This window comes from Nipponia nippon, unplaced genomic scaffold (genome assembly GCF_047370975.1).
Source record: "Nipponia nippon isolate SJK-2023a ecotype South Korea unplaced genomic scaffold, ASM4737097v1 scaffold_4, whole genome shotgun sequence".
In the NCBI taxonomy this organism is placed as follows: domain Eukaryota; kingdom Metazoa; phylum Chordata; class Aves; order Pelecaniformes; family Threskiornithidae; genus Nipponia; species Nipponia nippon.
The window spans coordinates 21,667,070-21,685,696 of NW_028262358.1; the positions used below are offsets into that span (position 1 = coordinate 21,667,070).

General features: G+C 42.4%; 1 long non-coding RNA gene across 1 annotated transcript; it reads right to left on the bottom strand.

Annotated features, from left to right (window-relative positions):
- Positions 1-15,558: 15,558 nt before the first annotated feature.
- LOC148053208 (uncharacterized) lies at positions 15,559-16,475 on the bottom strand. The gene is made up of 3 exons (XR_015708484.1): positions 16,386-16,475; positions 15,868-15,892; positions 15,559-15,769 (listed from the first exon to the last, which is right to left on the bottom strand). It is a non-coding gene; the product is annotated as an uncharacterized LOC148053208 (long non-coding RNA).
- Between the last annotated feature and the right edge of the window lie 2,152 nt (positions 16,476-18,627).

Sequence of the window (18,627 nt, forward strand, 5' to 3'; positions counted from 1 at the left end):
TACAGAATTGTCAACAGAGGAGTCTCCTTCCTCTATTAATTGGGGACTTGGATACAGGAAAATTCTTCACGGGAAACTCCCATATACCATAAAAATGATCATGAACCTGGTTATCTTCTAAATATGGTCATAAATCATCTTTTCCTTTTTGTTAGTAAAAATCCCCCTGATTAGTTTGGGACATTAACAGGCAAATTTTTTGGCAATGGCTTTTGGTGCTTCAAATGCTTTCCTTCAAGAAAAAGGAGGAAAAGACATTTGGGTTGGAGAGAACTGGAGAGGCACGCTGACTCGAACACAGTTAGCTGGAGTAGCAAGACCAACATGAAAAACGGATTTTTTTGCTTGTGGTTTTCTTTTTCCCCAAAGTTGTCTGTGGAATTAGCTCCCCTACAGATGTATTTCTCCAGATGACAGCCTCTGCTTTGCGTCTGTTACATAGAGAGCTGAACATGGGCTCTGAAGTTTGAAACTGGATTTCCAGTCAGTCAGAGTTCAAGGAAGACTTGGGATTTTGGCTTGGTTTCATAGCTAATTACATGGCATAAAATCCCCGCTATCTTGAAGTCAATGGCACAAATCCCACTGGTTTCAGTAGGGCAAGAATGTCACCCCTTACAGTTTAGAGGTTAACTACAAAAAAAAAAAGAACTATGATTCTGACCATACAGTAATTATATCATCTTTATTCATGCCCATGCTTGTCATGCTTTTAGTCTACTGGATCTATCTGTTTCCCATCATATATATTTATAAAGGTTTCCCTGCCTGCCTCTTTCTGGAGTTCCTGTGATCTGTTCAAGGGGTGTGATCTTCAAATCCAGACACAGAAAGACCCCTAGGAAGTGCATAAGCTTGTGATAAAATGCTGATAGCATTCTGGCACTTAATTTCCAAATTCCAATGGAGTCACAAGACAGATTCCATTTATTTTAATTGTCTCTACATCAGTTCCTTTTAGTGCTTGAGGACTACTGGACAGCATCATATGAGATGTGCCAAAAGTGTTCGTCAGAGCAAATTGGCAATAATCTTCTGTGTAGCTATAATTGTTTGGTTTTTTTATCAGCACATCTTCCTCAAATATTCCTGGCCATATACGGTATGAACTTTTTGCTTTTATTCAGGAATTTTCTTTTCAATTTCTCTTTTTCTTAAGGCAGCCTGTACTAGGACAACGTGAAAAAATTCTGGAGTGTGATCCAGTCCCTTGCATTCATAACTGGTAAACAGATGGTTCTGTGAGCCTCAGGCAGCGGAGGAATATCATCACATTTATAGAGTTTTAGTGATAACTCAGATAGTTACTCCAAAACATCATATGTTACACCAGTATTTTGCACCAACTGAGTAATGTGGAGTGTTCTGCCAAGGCTCCTCGGTGTGCTTTTTCACAGCTGTGATGCTGTCAGCCCAAAGACAATGCTTGCAGTGAGGAGCCCAGCGCTCCCACAGACGCTCAGCTGTCCCGAGGCTGGATCTCAGCCAAAAGAATCCTGAAACATTTTCCATGGGCTATATCCTAATGTATATTGCCTGTGCATTCATGCAATTCTTTCTAATGGGAGGATGGTTTGCAGGATAGCTGCTGCACTGGCTTATAGTCTGCTCTGGAAGTGCATAAGGCAGAGGTCCCCTCTGTAGAACTAACATTGCCTTATTTTCTATGACAACTATGAGTTTATACATAGATATTGCATTGCATTATTTTGTTGCTCAAACCTCATTAAACTATGTGGAGTTTAAATATACCCAAGCCACAATGCTGGTTTATAACATCCTTCTGTGGTGATCGCTGTGTTGATGTAGCTGTGACCTTGTTTGATTGAACGGCATGGTGTTCTGGGAAGACAGCCCCTGGTGTGATGATGATATGGCCCTTGGTTCTGTAGCTGGTGGTTTCTCTGGCAGCACACCATGGGATGGCCACCACAAAGTATAGGGGCTGGGGGCTTGGAAATTAATGTCCCTGCTTCTGCTCTAGGTATTGGTTATGATGAACCTGAGCAAGTACTTCAGCAGAGCATTTATCTGCAACATCTCTACTCAGTGCAGCACCACTTTGGGTGCAGTGGTGGGTGCAGCAGGGTACAGATGCCATCCTGGGGTCACCAATGAAAGCGACTATTCCACAGGAGAGCTAAAAGCTCCACTCATGCCTGCATCAGCAGCAGGCACACACACAGAGCTCCTCTCCAGTTGCCCCTCCAGGCTGCTAATGGCTGTAGCAAACCAGTTTTGCAATGACTGATCAACTGTGGAAGCTGTTGTTGTATGGGCATTTGTGATTTTGTGAGAAGGTTGCTGCTGTATCACCTAATAAGACATCGCAACGCATAGGAGTTTATTAGTGGCACTGCATTTCAAACAGTTTAGACTAAAGTCCTTACTGACAGACAAACGGGCTTTATCAAATACCTTTAGCAGGTGACACATTAATCCTTTGATTACTAATAATAGCATAAAAATAAGATGATCACACAAAATTAACTATCAGACTCCAAGTCACAGGTTCCTTCTTTGGTGAACAGGTTATTTATGCAAACCTAGATTCATTTCACACCCTTCAAGCAAAGACATCATCAGTGAGAATGGTTATTTCTTAATGGATTTTGACATATGTCAGTTCAGTGCCCCATACCGTTATACAAGAGACACCTTGCCTTATGCTCCTCTGCTTTCTAAAACTTTGTACCTGTTTGTGGGACAGGGGAAATCAGTGGTCGAATTCTGAACCATGTGTTTGCAGGCTGCTATGAATATACTCCGAAATAGCTGAAGTTGGTAGCAATGCCTGTGTAAAAGCTGATGTTTCTGAGCATCATGAGTCCATCATGCTAAGTGCCTGATGGGTTTTGCACATTTGTGAGCGTAAGAGAAAGATGCTGAAGGACTGGCGGGAACAGGAGGTCAAGAGATCCTCTGGACATATGTAAGCCAAAGTGGGTATGTTGGCAAGCTGCCTCGTGTGGTCAGGGAAACAAGAGCAGGGAGGCTTTATGCTCCCATTCAGAGACCAGAAAATAGTTGGAGGGAAGGAATGTCGTGTAACCAAGAATATGTGTTTGCATTTACTCATACTTAGAGTTAACAGCATGGAAGGATATTATGCTATTTATAAGCGGTATTGCAATGAAATTTTGCAACTGAGTGGTATCAGAATAAGTTTATTTTGTGATAGATAATAACAGAACATAAATTTAAAAATATAGGTAGTGTATTGTTTCTTGTTTCAACAAGCACCTGGTGAACTGACCTTTTGGTAATTAGGTGGGTAAGTAATAAAGCAAGCAGATGGTGTAAGTTAATTGAATACAAATCAGGACTTCCACTGGAAAGTGCTAGAGGTCTGCAAACCACAGACCACAGGTTAAGAATGACCAATGTAGGTAATGCATTTGTTCTCGTCCATCTTCTTGGGGGTGGGATTGCACATTGCATGCTGTGGGAGGGCCCTCCAGTTACCCCTGAATGGTGTATCTTCTCCAGAGTGCAGTACTCCGGGATGCAGTCATGAGCACCGATCACAAAAGAAGTTAATCCGTGACATTCCTCCCCTGCAATGCCTGTGTCAGGGCTCTTTCCAGGGCAATGAGCTCCATTTCAGTCCTCTGAGGATTCTCTGGGAAATGCTTTAGGGCCTTCTGTTGGGTTAGGTCCAGTAGTTGCTGGAACAGATCCCTCTCTTGCTCCTTTTTGTTTTTGAACCACATGTTGGCCAATCCGTCTGTGTGCACTACCTCCTGCTTCAGGGGAGCTGTGGCATCAAAAACCCTAAAGCAGATTTTAAAAAAAGGGGAAGGGGTTTAAAATTATACTTTCTTAATATCAGTCCTCATGCTAAATGCAACAAAACTGCTCCCTTAACACTACCCCATCTTCAGTTCATGCTCTGGAGCCCAGACCAGGCAGTAAAGTGCAAACCAAATAGTTTTTGCTTGCTGTAGGTCTTCATGTAGCAAAGATGATGCTTTGGAATATGGCAAGAGAGGGGGCAATTAGCTGGGAGGGGCTGTGGTGGCTCGTGTAAACAGAGGACATCAGTCAGCAGGTTAGCAATTCCGTTGTACCCCCGGTTCTCTTTGTACAGGAGGATATTACAGCCTCAGGAATCAGAAAGAGCCTTGCAAGGGTCTTGTGCAAGAGAAAGGACTTTGTCACGATGGTGGCCCAGTGGCTTCAGTATTCCTCTCTGTGCTGGGCTCTTGTGCAATTTTCAGCCCTGCTGGTTTGTGCAGTGTTGGCTGCTTTCATAAATCTCCTGATTGAATCCCAATGCATACACAAGATCAAAGGAGCTTGCAGTGGGTTTTATGCTGTTTGTTTGGCTGTCTCCAGTGCCTGCACTGCAGCCTTGGGTGCTTTGCAAATAGATAACCACCATGTAACATTCAGAGCCTCTGCAAAAAGGTGGTCCAGCTTGTCCCTGGGTAATTCGCCCGGAGCTCTCTAGCTTTGCCTTGGTAGGGCAGCCAGCATAGGGTATTCATTATTCCCTATTTGTCTTGAAAGTGTTCTCTAAAGGTGTCTGCATTCTGGTGGGTCTTCTGAGAGAGACCACAAAGGTCTGTATGAGTGCCAGTAAAACCTTATCTCTCAGAAAAGGCACACTATGGCATCGTTGCTACAGTGCTCGTAGTTACTCTTCTTTAAAATGTCAAACAGTAGCAAATTCACACATAATATTTTAACCTGGGGTCTTTATAGACCTCAAAACTAGCCCCATATGAAGTACTGACCCCAAATCCTCTAGCTCCTAATCTAAACGTAGCCTGGGAAACTTGGCAAGTCCCAGCCCTAATGACAGCTTGCCAACACTTACATACCACGGAGCTGCGTGGTGTGAGGTGGCAGTGACCATGGCCTATATTTGAGCCCACGAGCTGCAGCAACTGTTGTAGGAAGTGGAGGTACGGAGGATGTGTTTCTAAGTATAGAAATTCTGCAAGACCATTAAGATTTGCTTTCTTTTGCTAAGTCGTTCCTGACGGTAACTTTCTTATAAACCTTGCATGCTCTGCTAGTTTTTGTTTTACCTCTGAAAATCTATTTCAAACTCTAAGGCATCGCAAGACAATTCAACTTTGCTCCTTAGCACCCTTGCAGGACCGCAATCTATCATTTCATATCGCTGCTTGTGACGGTCCCTAGCCATACACAGCAATTTTGTATTCCGCACTTCTGTTAAAAGAGCAACTAGTTCTGATTTCTTCAGACTGAATATTTGCACGTTTATAGCAGCCTGCTCCCTGCCTCTCTGTGAGAAAATACAGGTTCTGTAATCTTCTATACAGCTATTCACATGCTGAGTGTTGTCTGGAGACTTAAAGCTACGTGATCAATGCAAGCATCTCCTATTCCAATCCGAAAGGCAGAACTTTGCTGTTTTGTTAAAATCACAAGTGAGCTGTATACACTACGCTTTCCCTTAAAATCACTCATGCAGTTCCACTGCGTAAGTTATAAGGAGATAGATTGGTGTGGGCTGGTAATGAGGTTTCTACCACCATGTCAGCCAGCCTTGTCTGCACCAGTGGCCTATTTTGCATTCTCGAGCTGGAAACCATCGTAAACCAGTACATAGGAACACCTAATTACATTTTAGCATCCGTAAAGGGGACATTTGGATCTCTTCTGCAAAAATTAACTCTGATTATCATTTGATGAAGTAATTTGATGAACATACCAAGTTATGGGAACAAAAAATATTGCAGCAATTATCTTTTGCCAGATGATTAATACAGTGGAAGAGGGTTAATTAGGAAGTTGAACAAATCATCACAGAAATATATATCGCAGAAACATAATTTTCAAGTGTTGTTGATCTCTTCCAACAGCGTTGTGTAGACAATTTTAACAGAAGAAATTAAGACAAATATAAGCAGTTACTGCTAGAGGTGAGGAACATATCAGTCTCTTAAAAATACCACTGACTGACTTCTCATTCCAGAGACTCCACATAGATCATTCCCTGGATAGTGTTATGAATCATTTGCCCATCCCAACGTTTTGTTCGAACAACAACTCTACTAGTCATCTGATTTGTCAGACAACTGGATGAAATTTCTCCTCTGCATCTCACTTCGTGCCCCTAGGGCTGAGAAAATGGATTGATTTTAAAATGGGACCTATTGTGCCAAATTTCCTGAGCACTTCAAATGAATACTCTTGCTCGGTCATGACTAATGCCTTCTCAGATTCTGAGAACATGTCCGTGGCTTGCGTGCTCTCCTTTTGGTTGAATAACAAAGAACCACCATTCATAAAGAGATCTTTCAAGAAACTTCTTGTAAATCAATCACTGACAACTGCATAGTCAGTCTTCTTGGTCTTGTCAGTTTTTAATTAAAAAGTTACGCCAACAAGTGATGACAGACATGAGCAGCACAGCGTTCTTCAAAACGTCCAAATACATCTGAAGGTGAGCACACAGGACAAGTTACAGTCCCACTCAACAGAATACCAGCTGAAAATGACCTGCCATGTAGAAATAAAAAACAAACATTGAAAGACAGATTTTTTTCTAGTTCTGTGTGTTTTGTGAATACCTGAAATGTGCTCTGTAACTTGCTGCCCTAATCCAGGCTTAGATGTAGCCCCAGAATAAAAAAGGTGACTGTACTTACTCTTGCATCGTTTGACTGCATGACATCGACATTCATTTGATGGTGCTAGCTTGCAAAGAGTGATGATGGCTCTGTGTTTCCGTCCATATATTCTCCTACAAAGCACTTTACTGTTTGGATTTTAAATTAATTAACATGTTGGAGGAAGGAAGCCTCTGTTACTAAGCTATCCAGCACTGAGCTTATCTTTCCCTTCACATCACCTCCTCCTGGCCATTTTAAATAACGCGTGAGAAGTATTGACACACATCCTTACAGGATGCCAACAGATGTTCATGCAAAACTAGTGAAGACCCAGAACTGACAATCCAGACGATATGAGGTGAAAGGAAAGCCAGGCAATATGATTTAGAGGTTAAAACTTCTCAGGCTGCCTTTCAACATCATAAAGAGGGAAAGCGAGAGAGAAGGGATGACTCAGTTTAAAATTATTTCTTTCAAGGCAGATAACCTTAAAAATGGAGAGAAGAAACCTACCGATTTGAGGCTTGTGAAATCTTCTTCTGTCCCTAGACTCATAATCCATGTAGTTCTCTGCTTGGTCAGGAAGCAGAGATTAAGGAAATTGGACCAGATTCACAAGAAAACTTGAGGGTCATTTGGAGACATTTTTTATCTTTGACCCCAAATATGAAAGTTAACGTTTTTATCATGCAGTTAGCCAACTCAGGATTACCTAAGATATAGGGTATCTAAGATTACCCAAGATATACTGAGGATTTGTAGAAGTCCCTTCAAAGGGCTTTTGTTTCTACATTATCAAGTAGTTCAGGCGGGCAACTTCAGAATTACCCACTGGTTTTGGTTTTGTTTTGTTTATGTCAAGAGGTGCTTCATACAGCTTAATACCAATGTTATTATTTTGCTTTTACATTGATAATTCAATGTCTTATGAAAATGCCATGATTTTGTCTCTTTTCATCTTTCCATTCTTTGTAGCAATGTCTGAGAGTAAAGTAACTGGAAGAGAGTGGAACAAAAAAAGATTGGTTTTCTCAACTTTATTTTATCCCAACACATTGCATAGCTTTTACTTTCTCACTTTTTATGGTGTTTCACCTGCGTTGCCAGCTAGGGCTCAGTTCTACACATGGATCCAGCAGTATTGACTACTGCAGTTATGTGGTATTGTATTCTCTGAACCCTGTTTTCCTTGCCTTCTGAGTACACAAGGCAGATCATGGCCTTAAAATTTAATTTTCTGCCTATTCTTTCATTACAAGAAGATCCTTTTAGACTGTGCAAGTTTCCAGCAGCGTTTGATGCTCGGTGCACCAAATGTATGCAGTGAATATATGTGAGATACATTACTTGCATGGCCCAGCACGTGTTATAGCTTATAGTATTTGAGAAATTTATTTCACTTTTGGAAAGGCAGAACACAATGTTAAGCAGACAGGCAGAATTGCTGGGAAAGCAAGAGAAAATACTAACAAGAAAAAAAGAGGAGAGAAAAGGTAAAAGACCAAATCAATGCTATGTAGTTAATAACTCCATAACGATCAATAAAACCCTACACTTCTCAGAGACAGGCAGGGCAACCACAAGAACATTTGCAGAAAAAATTCAATAATTACAGATCAAGAAATAACATGCTTATTCATAACTTTTTCATTACAAACAAGTGGTCTATTTGTAGGAAGAAGCCAAACATATTCCCCTCCTCCCAACAAATTATTTTGCCCCTCTTTAAATAGCCAGTAACGTCCCAGCCAGAGAAGTACTCATCCATATCTACTATACATTCTTTTCCAGAGGTTTGAATTATTGCTTAAAAAACCATGAAACACTTTGGCTTGACCCGTAGCTTCTAGACTTTTCCATAACTTCTCTCATTAAGAGGGAAGGATAGTATTGTGGTTAAGGTATGGCATTTGGGCTCAAAATGTAGGGGAGAAATCACCTACAAGTTATCCCAGGTCTCCTTTGGCAGAGAGCTGTAGGGCTTGTTTTCAAAACTAGCTTCTGATTTTTGTTGTGTTTGGTTTTGTTTGCCCAGTTGGAGGCCTGGCCTTTAATGCCTTCGACTCCACCTGAAGTCCGTGGGACCTGCAGTTTTTACCGTGTGCAAATCAAGGTGAAGATGCTCCCAGAACAACCAGAAATGGCATATCCCCAAATTAGAAGCCATGCTTGAAAGTCAGGTTTTTAATCTCTCTGTGATAATTCAGAATAGCTAATTTAGGTGGCTGGGGACTTAACTGACTCTATAAGGAGCCTAAGGTTCCTGTGTGCCAAGCTAGATGCTTAAAGGTTGGCAGTGTGGATATGTAATCCCCTGTAAAATGGGATACCATCCCATCGCACAAGGCCACCGTGAGGTTGAACCCCTGTATGCTTTTGAAGTGCTCAGACACTGTCGGTCATACATCAAAGACAATATGTAGAAAAAGTAGAATAGGGCTCTGATGAGCCTTTATTTATGCCAACTGCAGGCACAGAGCGGTATGCTAGCAATTTTCCCCCCACAAAATCCCTTGAGTAGGCCCCGTTTAACTATATCCAGAAATCACACCAGCATCAATGTCTTTATGGCAGGGATAAGGAATGATGGTGGGTAGACAAGCAGAGGGTTAATATATTAATATTAGGGGTCTGATTCTTATCCTTTCTATACTTGTTCAAACCAAGAGCATCTGTCCTGAAACTGATGGATTTGCCTCTGTGAAATTCTTTCAGTGGAGATGAAAAACAGGCTCTGACTGACAGACACTCCTCTCTTCCAACCTAAACGATTCTATGATTCTATGACTCTGATTCCTCTCCTCAGTTTCAGATGCCAGTACGTAGGCAATAGATATTGACAGCGAGAAAGAGCTTAAGTTCGGTTTAATCCTCTTAATGACTTATTTTATGTTCTAGTGAGCTTGATGTCATTTTGGGATATCATCCAAGAATAATAATAATTATGATACTATCACGTGAAGATTGGCTTTTACCCTTACAGGAGCCCAGCACAGCAGCAAGGAGGAGAGAGAGGAGAGAGAAGACAGAGACCCTTCATTGCTTTTCCCCATCCACGCTGTGCACAGGCATTCAGGGAAAACTCACTGTCTTCTGCAACACAAACATGCTTTGGATGAGGGTCAAAGAAAGAATAATGGCACCGCCAGCAGCTATAACTCTGCCAAATCCCTTCCTGATGTGGGATTTACAAAGGTTATCATGGACTGTGGAATGATTTCAAAGGGCTTCTTTACTGCTATGGCCTGGGGTTGGGGGAATAAACCTTCTGGAGCAGAGGAGGATTCCCTGTACCTTAGGCTATTCATTCTAGCTGTGAACACAGAGCAGAATTTGACCTACCAGTCTCTCCCCTCCAGAGGATCCCCAAAGTCTCTTCTTACAGCACCTAAAGAAAATCAGCTGCTTCTGGAGATGAAAAGATTAGAGCTGAATTTGCCACTACCCAAAGCACGTTGTGTAACACTGTGGAGGGAAAAGGCTGGGCCAGTGTCAGGGGAAATACATGCTCCTATAAAAGCAGCACCAGGAGAGAGAAGCCAGGAATTGATTTCCAAAGCTCCATGTGAAACTCAGAGACAAGACTACAGAGATCTATGTTTAAAAACTGAACAGATAAACTGAACAGTTAAAATGAAGATTTTTTTAATTCTCTGGAGTCTGTGGTCTGAGGCAAACACCTCATCAGCTCTTTTGAAACTCCCAGCCTTCATTTTTTAAAATTACTTCTTAGCAGATGGTTATTACTCTAAGTCAGACATCATCTAAAGCTCAGGCGGGGCAGTTAAATACCAAACTTTCCTCTTCCTAAGATCAAGGTTTGGGTGTTTCAGAGTAGGCACAGTTGTGCTGAGGCGACAAACGGGAAACTCCTGGAGAAGGTGTCCGATGCTGGGAGATCACCCTCACCAGCAGGACCTCCTCAAGGGGTCTGGCCTCGTCACAGCATTTCTGTTCCTTTTGTTTCCCCCAGTCACTTCTTTCATTGAACTCTGGAGACTGCTGGATCACCATAGCTGGTAGAACTCAGGATATGCCTTTTTTTGCTTTCTAGTGGAGATGTAAGCTTGTGTAATCTTTGCGTCCTAGGCAGGCTGACATAGTTGTGGTTTGTAAATGAAGGAAGGCTGGGAAGTTTCTTTCTTTGCTGTCGTTAGTCAAAAGGCTACAGCACAGTCACTCTGTTTTGATTGTGCCCTACCTTACAATGTGGCAGAGGTGCTCAGAGACTCATTTCTGGATTACTATGGAAGATACTAAAGCCCCAATGTTTTCCTATATCCTTTATTCACTTTTCCGGTCTCTTCTTTCCATGACAATCACAACTGCCATCACTCTGCCTACAAAAAAACCCCATCCAGTCAGGAAACAGACTGAAATCCTGGGAGTGGCCGTACGCCGCTGTCAGTTTTAACGCACATCCTTTTCATTGGCACTAAAGCTGGAGATCAAGTGGAGCTGATCATCATGGACCGAGGGCAGGGTATGACCATGCATGTGCGATTGCAGGACTTATCCCTCAGTCAATGGGAATACAAAGCCCATCCCCAGGCCATTATTCATTTGGAGTCCTGCCTTTTGATCAGTTAATTAGGACCTACTTTTGGATGATGCTAAGTACACCTAAACTCCAAGTAACTTCAACAGGAGCTAAGACCAAGCTTTCCAAGCACTGAGCACAAAAGAAGAACAAGAAAACTTACCCCTGACCAGGTCTCTTTGCTTGGTTGGTTCCCTGCTCAGAAGTGAGCTTGTTACACAGCCCCAGAGCAGATCATCTTCTTGTCTTACATGGTAAGACTGATGCAGAACAGGGTTTCTGCTGCAGATTCCAGCCTGAGCAGCTCCTTCTTGGAACCGCTTCTGAAAATGAATTTACAGCTTCAAGACTACACCTGCACAGGAGATGCCTGTGGCAGTCAGTAGGGAATGTGGCTAATTAAATAGGAACAGATTTTCAAAGATTACTTCATCCAAGAAGCGAAAGCTAATAATTATATGGATCAAGATGATTACCTGGAACAAGATGATAAAACTGCTAATGTTCCTGTTTGTAATATGACTGTGAAGCTTCTCTGTTAAAGTTGGGCTGCAATGCATTGCAGTTTATTGTCTAATAATACAAGAAATAGTCCTGCTGGTATTCTGTCAGAATCGTGCTTTTCTTCCAAATAAAATTCCACCTGGAACTGACCCATCGAAGTAACTCTCACGGTTTTCCATGGTTTATCCTCACCTGGGAGGAAGGAAGGCTTAAGAAGGGAGAACTCTGGCTTTGTCTCATATATCAAATATATCTGGGAACTTTGGTAGGTGTTGAAGGATTGGTCCCATCTATACAGGAGGAAAAAACCCCCCACATTTCTACAAGACGGCAAGTTGCAGTCAGTGGGGTAGATCTGTGATCCTGTGTCTCTTCTTTTGTATGACAAAAATGTTCTGATGCAATGGCCACAGCTACCCCTCCTCTCCTGGATTTTGTTTTAAAAGGAGGGCTCTGACACTGTATGCACATGGCCAAAACCTACCAGAGATCTTTTGTTCACCGTCAGCCAGGAGTGTGATTGCAGGGTGTGCCTGGTCCATGCATCCAGCCAGTACACAAGCAAATATAACAGTTAAAATGTTGATATTTCATCTGTCATTGCTGAGTTAACTCCTCTGACCTTCCCATGGCAGACTCCCAATTTTTGTACAGGCTCTGCTCTGCTCTCCACCCAGCCTCTATGCCTTTTTATTTATATACACATATTTGCTACCTTTCTGTATTTCTTTTAAAGAAACCTGAAATTCTGGAGAATAAAATAGCAGCTTACGAAAGGTGCCAATGTGTCGTACCACGAGTATAGCTCAGTACAAGCGCTGTCTAGACTCAACCACAGTACTCTCTATATTTTACCAATGACCCTCTGCAGAATGTTAAATTACTGCTTGTCTCAAAACCAGCTCTTCCTCCTGCTTTACCATCTTCCACACCTTCCCTGAAGCCATTTATAATGACCTCTGCAGGTTGACTTCAAAAATTTGAAAGCATCTTGGCATCTGCCAGCCTAAGTGGCCTTGATGCTGTAGCTCCACACCCCTGAAGTGAATCTTGATGGTGGGGGTCAGCATCACTGGAGTTTCAATGCACCACTTAGGTCTTTGGAAATTTTTTAATTCTTTCAGTTTCCATAAGATGGTTCACATCTTGAGAGCTAAGTATGACTTGAAAAGGCTTGTTGGATCAGGACTTAAGGCTTTACCTGAGACAGTATCTCAAGACTGGGACCTGCATTTCTATATGGTCTTTAGCATACCTGTGTAAAATCTCCTGCAGGCAGACTCCTGGAGTCTCTGTGTTTATAGGGCTGAGCAGCCTATTTCAAGTTAAAAAAACTGATAAATAATGTCTCTGTTTCAGTTGCTGTTTGTTTTTAACCATTTGTGAAATACCTCAAGCCAATTGGCTGGATTAATAGGTTAACAATGCTATATTAATTAATATAATAAAATTGCTTTGAAGGAGGGAAGAGCTAATTAACTATGAAGCATTAATACTTCAACCAAGAGAGAACCCAAGGGAAAAAGTCTACAGTATAATTAAGAGAGAATACATTTTTCTTCATGCCCTGCTGTCTCCCCATTGTCACAGTCACTAATGACTTCAGCTTGGCTTTCTGAAAGGTTTTCTGATCTCCATCAACCTATGCCACGCATAAAAATACCCAGAGGTAATTCGTATTATTTTTTCTTTCTTGATCTTTTTTTCTGGCAAGACCCTCAATGCAAGCTATGAACTTTCCTATTCCCTTTCTGTCATGGTTTAACCCCAGCCGGCAACTAAGAACCACACAGCTGCTTGCTCACCCTCCCTCTGCCCGGTGGGATGGGGGAGAGAATTGGGGAAAAAAGTAAAACCCATGGGTTGAGATAAAGACCGTTTAACAGGACAGCAGAGGAAGAGAAAATAATAAAATAATAATAATGATAAAAGAATATACAAAACATGTGATGCACGATGTAATTGCAACCTGCTGACAGATGCCCAGCCCGTCCCTGAGCAGCGATCACTGCCTCCCGGCCAACTCCTCCCAGTTTATATACTGAGCATGACGCCATACGGTATGGAATAGCCCTTTGGCCAGTCTGGGTCAGCTGCCCTGGCTGTGCCCCCTCCCAGCTTCTTGTGCATCTCCAGCCTTCTCAGCTGATAGAGCACGAGAAGCTGAAAAGTCCTTGATTTAGTGTAAGCACTACTTAGCAACAACTAAAACATCAGGGTGTTATCAACATTATTCTCATCCTAAATCCAAAACACAGCACTCTACCAGCTACTAGGAAGAAAATTTACTCTATCTCAGCCGAAACCTGGACACTTCCCTACTGTGAAATACTCATGAAGCAGCTTCTTTCTTACATGGGAACAGCCACGCTGGTTAAGATCCAGTCTCCAGCCATCAGTAATACACGCACAGCAGGAGAATGGGGCATGCCGCAGCAACCCTTTCCATGCTATACTTTCCCTTCCTACTGTACATCCCACATTTTTCCTGTGAATGTCAGATGAGTCACTGATTTATTTCAGATTTTTTTTTTATCTCGGCAGTCAGTCTGCTTCAAACCACGCTGCATTTCATTTGTTTGCTGTTCTTTAGTAACAATCCTCAAGAAGCAAACAAACAAAATGAAAAATTATAGACAATTAAGGCGGGGGGGGGGGGGAGTTAACAAATATGTGCTTGCTTCTCTAAAATTCCAGCTGTCCTGAGACAGGGTTTGAAATGAAAGCTTACTGCCCTGCTTTTTGTTTGGACTTCAACCACCTGCGCAGCAAATGTTTGTGAAGGTGCCCCCGAGTGAGGAGCTGGAGAAGGGCACAAGGAGAATTGTCAAAATAAACATCGCATAAAGTGAAAATAGCTACCTTCTCGCTGTAAAAATATCTCCATGACAGGGTTTCGGCTGAGTTAACTGATGGCATCCAGGAAAGAAATGTTTACAAATGTCTAAACCAGAATTTACAAACATGCAATAGCAGCTTCAGTGAAGTAGCTATCAAAGACCAAAACCTTCGTCCAGATGAAAATGCTTTACCTACATCAGTATAATTGAAAGAGTAGAACAAACAAACTAATAAAAACCAACTGTAATACTGAAGCATTTCCACAACATATAGCTTATTCCCTGGTAAGAAGTATTTTCATGCATCTGCAGCAGTGATTATGCCTAATTATTCAGTTTAAGGAAAAAAATCATAATAATGAATTAAAATTATTTTAAAAAAGCCCAGGACTCCAACCTACACAGTCCTTAGTAGTTATTTGTGTCCTCCAGCTCTGCTTTCTTAGTGGAAAGCAGTTAGTACAACTCATACACCTGAGCCAGAAGGTTCAGGTCTGAGTCCAACATGGAAAATACAGCTGTGTGGTATCGCCAGGAGAGTGCTGCATCATTAAAGAGTCTGTCCTTCAAAGGAGAGGTTAAGTCAGCTCCCTAATCTCTGGATGAATAATCTCATTATTTTCCTGAGAAAACATCTCACCAAGCAAATGTAGTTGAGTCTTGCCTGGACATGTTTTCCATAGGTGGGAATTGATAATACATGGATGAGGGTGTGGAATGGCCCTTCTTGATGAAGTCTCTCTACATTAATCATTACATGTCTCATACACGACAAGAAGTGTTGATGGAATAGGTTTAGACATACTTTTGGGTTAGAACAAACCCCGTGTCACACCAGCACAACTAACATCAGTTTTCATGTTGGTGGTTGTCTGGTATGATGCAATGGAAAATTGCTAATAAAATTCTGATGCGCTGTCAGCTCCCGTGAACTTTATCTGCAGGCAGGAGGGTGGCACAGAAACACAGCAGCTTCCCAGGTCTTGCCACAGACACCTTGGGACAGGAGGAGGGGAAGACTAAGATCGCCATTGTGAGAGATGACTTTTCTCACAAAAGGGGTTTTGACTTAGAGGGCTTTGCGTCTTTATTTTATTTACCTAGGGTTGAATTTCCTTTATCACCTTCAATTAGTCTGTTTAATCCACACGGGACAAGTACAGCTGTCGGCTTTATAGAGATAGGCAATGCGCCGTGATCCCTGTTGCTGGGCTAACACTTCATGCGGTGAAAGGTTCCTGCCACCTCTTCTGAGAAGCTCCGACACCTTTATTATTTGTCTCATGCTTTGAAATCTGGCAGGAAGAAAGCGATCAGCACAGTAAAGTACCTCGTTTTTCTTCTGTGAATTTCTCTTCAGGTATTGCCACAATAGAAATGATTGAAAACTTACTATTTCCTCACTCCTGGAGGAACTGCTGAAAGAAAAAATATTGGCAGCACATCAAAATCGTAGCTGATTACAAATATTCTGAAGAGAGGGATTCGCACACCACCAACGCAGCTGCGAGAACTGACACGGCACTGGCAGTGCTTGGAACCTACTGGAGCAGATGGAGCAGCAGGTCCGGGAAAGAAGAATGAGCCCAAGCTTCTCCAGCTATCACCTGGTGGTGTTCCCTGCCTGAAAGACACGCAGGATTCTCCAAGCTATTTCTTCCCCCATCCCCTCCCTACATTATTCCCTACCACGTCCTACGGGTGACCTGGAATAGGGTTCTCCTGGTATACCAGACAGGCTGCAGGCTCTCCTGCCTGATACTAGGTCTTCACCCTTTTTAGAGAATCTTGCCTATTCTGTGGGTCAAAAAATCCCAAACCACCTCCAGTCCAGCCCCAAGCTTCTCACGTTTTTTACACTGGGTTCACTGGTTGTTGCCTGAGGAGAGAGCGTTGCAATCTGGCACTTACCACTTATCTTGGCCGTCAGCCCAACTGGCAGGTCATCCATAGCAGCCTCGGGAGAGAGGAGGAATTGGTTTGGGTCTGGTGCCAGCTTTCCTCAGTAGGGGCAGGGAGGTAGAAGTAGCCTTGTTTGTTGAAGTAACTGAAGGTGGACCTGAGGGTCCCTCCCACTGGGCTGAACAACTGTCCATGCAAGATAAGGAGTATCCACGGCTCACTGGGACGTTTGCACCTCCCATCTCGAGCTGCCTTGACACACAGCTCACAAGGTATCTGCTCTCTGATGGGAGGACGGTAGCTCTTGGAAATACCTTTGCAATGTAAATCCTCAGGGAGGCAGGTTCAAAAACCAAACCTTTGACAAATCCTTTTGTGATATTTCCTTACAATGTTGTTGTTATCACGTACCATTGCCGGTAAATGAATTTACTGTCCTTAAAAAGTGGAAATATAAAATGGGTAGAAATCCATGCAAAGCAAACCAAACCAAACCAGTGGAATAGCAGAATTCATCTGGCCCTTTGGTGGTGGAAATGAAGCAGAGCCTGCACTCAGCCACGAGTAATACAAAAACCATTGCTCACTTTTTCTTCATGACCCACCTCCTGGGCTTCTCCAGCTTATCAAGTTTAGTGCAGTTGCATACTTAACAGCAACGCCTGAAGCATGTTCACTTAAACATTCAAACCGGGAAATATTTATGCAAAAACTTCTTGCAATATTCACCCAATTCTAGGGCTGGTTTTCTATATTTATTCCAAGGGAAGAAAAACAGGTAGAAAAACATATGTTGTAGTAATGTTCAATATAGTTTTTCAAATGTGGAGTTTGAGCTTAAGGAAGCAAGCGACATCTTCTGCTTCTCTTACATTTTTGCAGGATCTGCATGATTCAAGTTCGAGTGTATGGCCAAAAAATAATGCAGACTTATGAGCCAAAGGTAATATCCCCGACTTACTGGCACAAAGCACCTTTCCCCTGCAGATACTCTACATTGCTCCATCATTTGGCTCTTTATTTTTAGCAGCTTCCAAAACTGATAAAATGTATATAGTTACAAACATTTTGGATGTACATTTTCAAGGCCTTATGACCATGAAGTCATGCTTGTGCGTGTCATTCTTTCCATTAGTGATGAGCCCGAGGTGCTGAGTTTACTTCTGAATCCAGATGGGTATCTGGAGCCTGATTTTTCATCTGGGCACATGATCAGATGCCTTTCCTGGCTAAGCACATACCAGTATCTGTATTTTTTGAGTATGCAGAGAAAAATATAGTCAGCTTTATGCTACTATTGAATGAGACAATCAGTATTTCTTTCCGTGCAGAGGACAAAATAAGGTGCAACTGTAATAAATTAACATAAAAAGTGGAACCCCCATAATCTTCTGAAAATTTTAGTCTGTTACACGTCTATCTGGGTTCAGCATCTTTTCACACTTCCTTATTTTTAGCTTGAGAAAGAAAGACAAAGTGTTGTCTAGACTGCATCCTTAGAGCCGATTAACTGTTCAGGGGGAAATACACAGTGGGCACAAATATGAAGATTCAAATGGGCCCCTTGTTATGTATTTGCACACTGTGTCCTGCAGGATAATTCCTTCCTTTGGGAATGCACATAGTACAGACTGCTATGCTGTGCTACAAAGCCGTACTGAAGTTAGTATTTAGGTCTGTTGAGACTGCCCAGGCTCTGCAGCAAGAGCACGCAGTTGGGGCTTGTCCTTGAATCAAAAGTTGCAGTTTCTGAAAGCAGGAAAATGAATGCATGTGTTATTTTCTATGTATGCTGTATACATGCCAGCTAAGCTCCCTTTGCCCTCAGCTTGAAGATTTATTACTTGCTGCAGAGCGCTAGTTTCAGCTGCTATCCAGATCAGTGTTATATCTGGTTAAGAGCTAGCTAGGGGCCCAGAATGGGTACAGAGGTTTTCGCATACACCACCAGCAGGCAGCACACCGGCCTTCCAGGGAACATGGCAACACACATCTGTAAAATGGACATAATAATCCTTACTTGTCTATGGTGTAGGAAGCTTAATTAGCAATTTTAAATCGTCTTGAGATCCTCAGAGTGATGGCGCATATGCTAATAGAGTGAGTAATTTGGCACAAATGTGTTATCACACCTACAACTTTATTACCATGTAGGTATGCTAGGGCAAATCGAGCAGCATGTGTCCCAAATGCTGTGGAGACAAATAGCTCTGGAATTGCCCAAAGGCTGCTAGCAGAAGAGAGGGATACA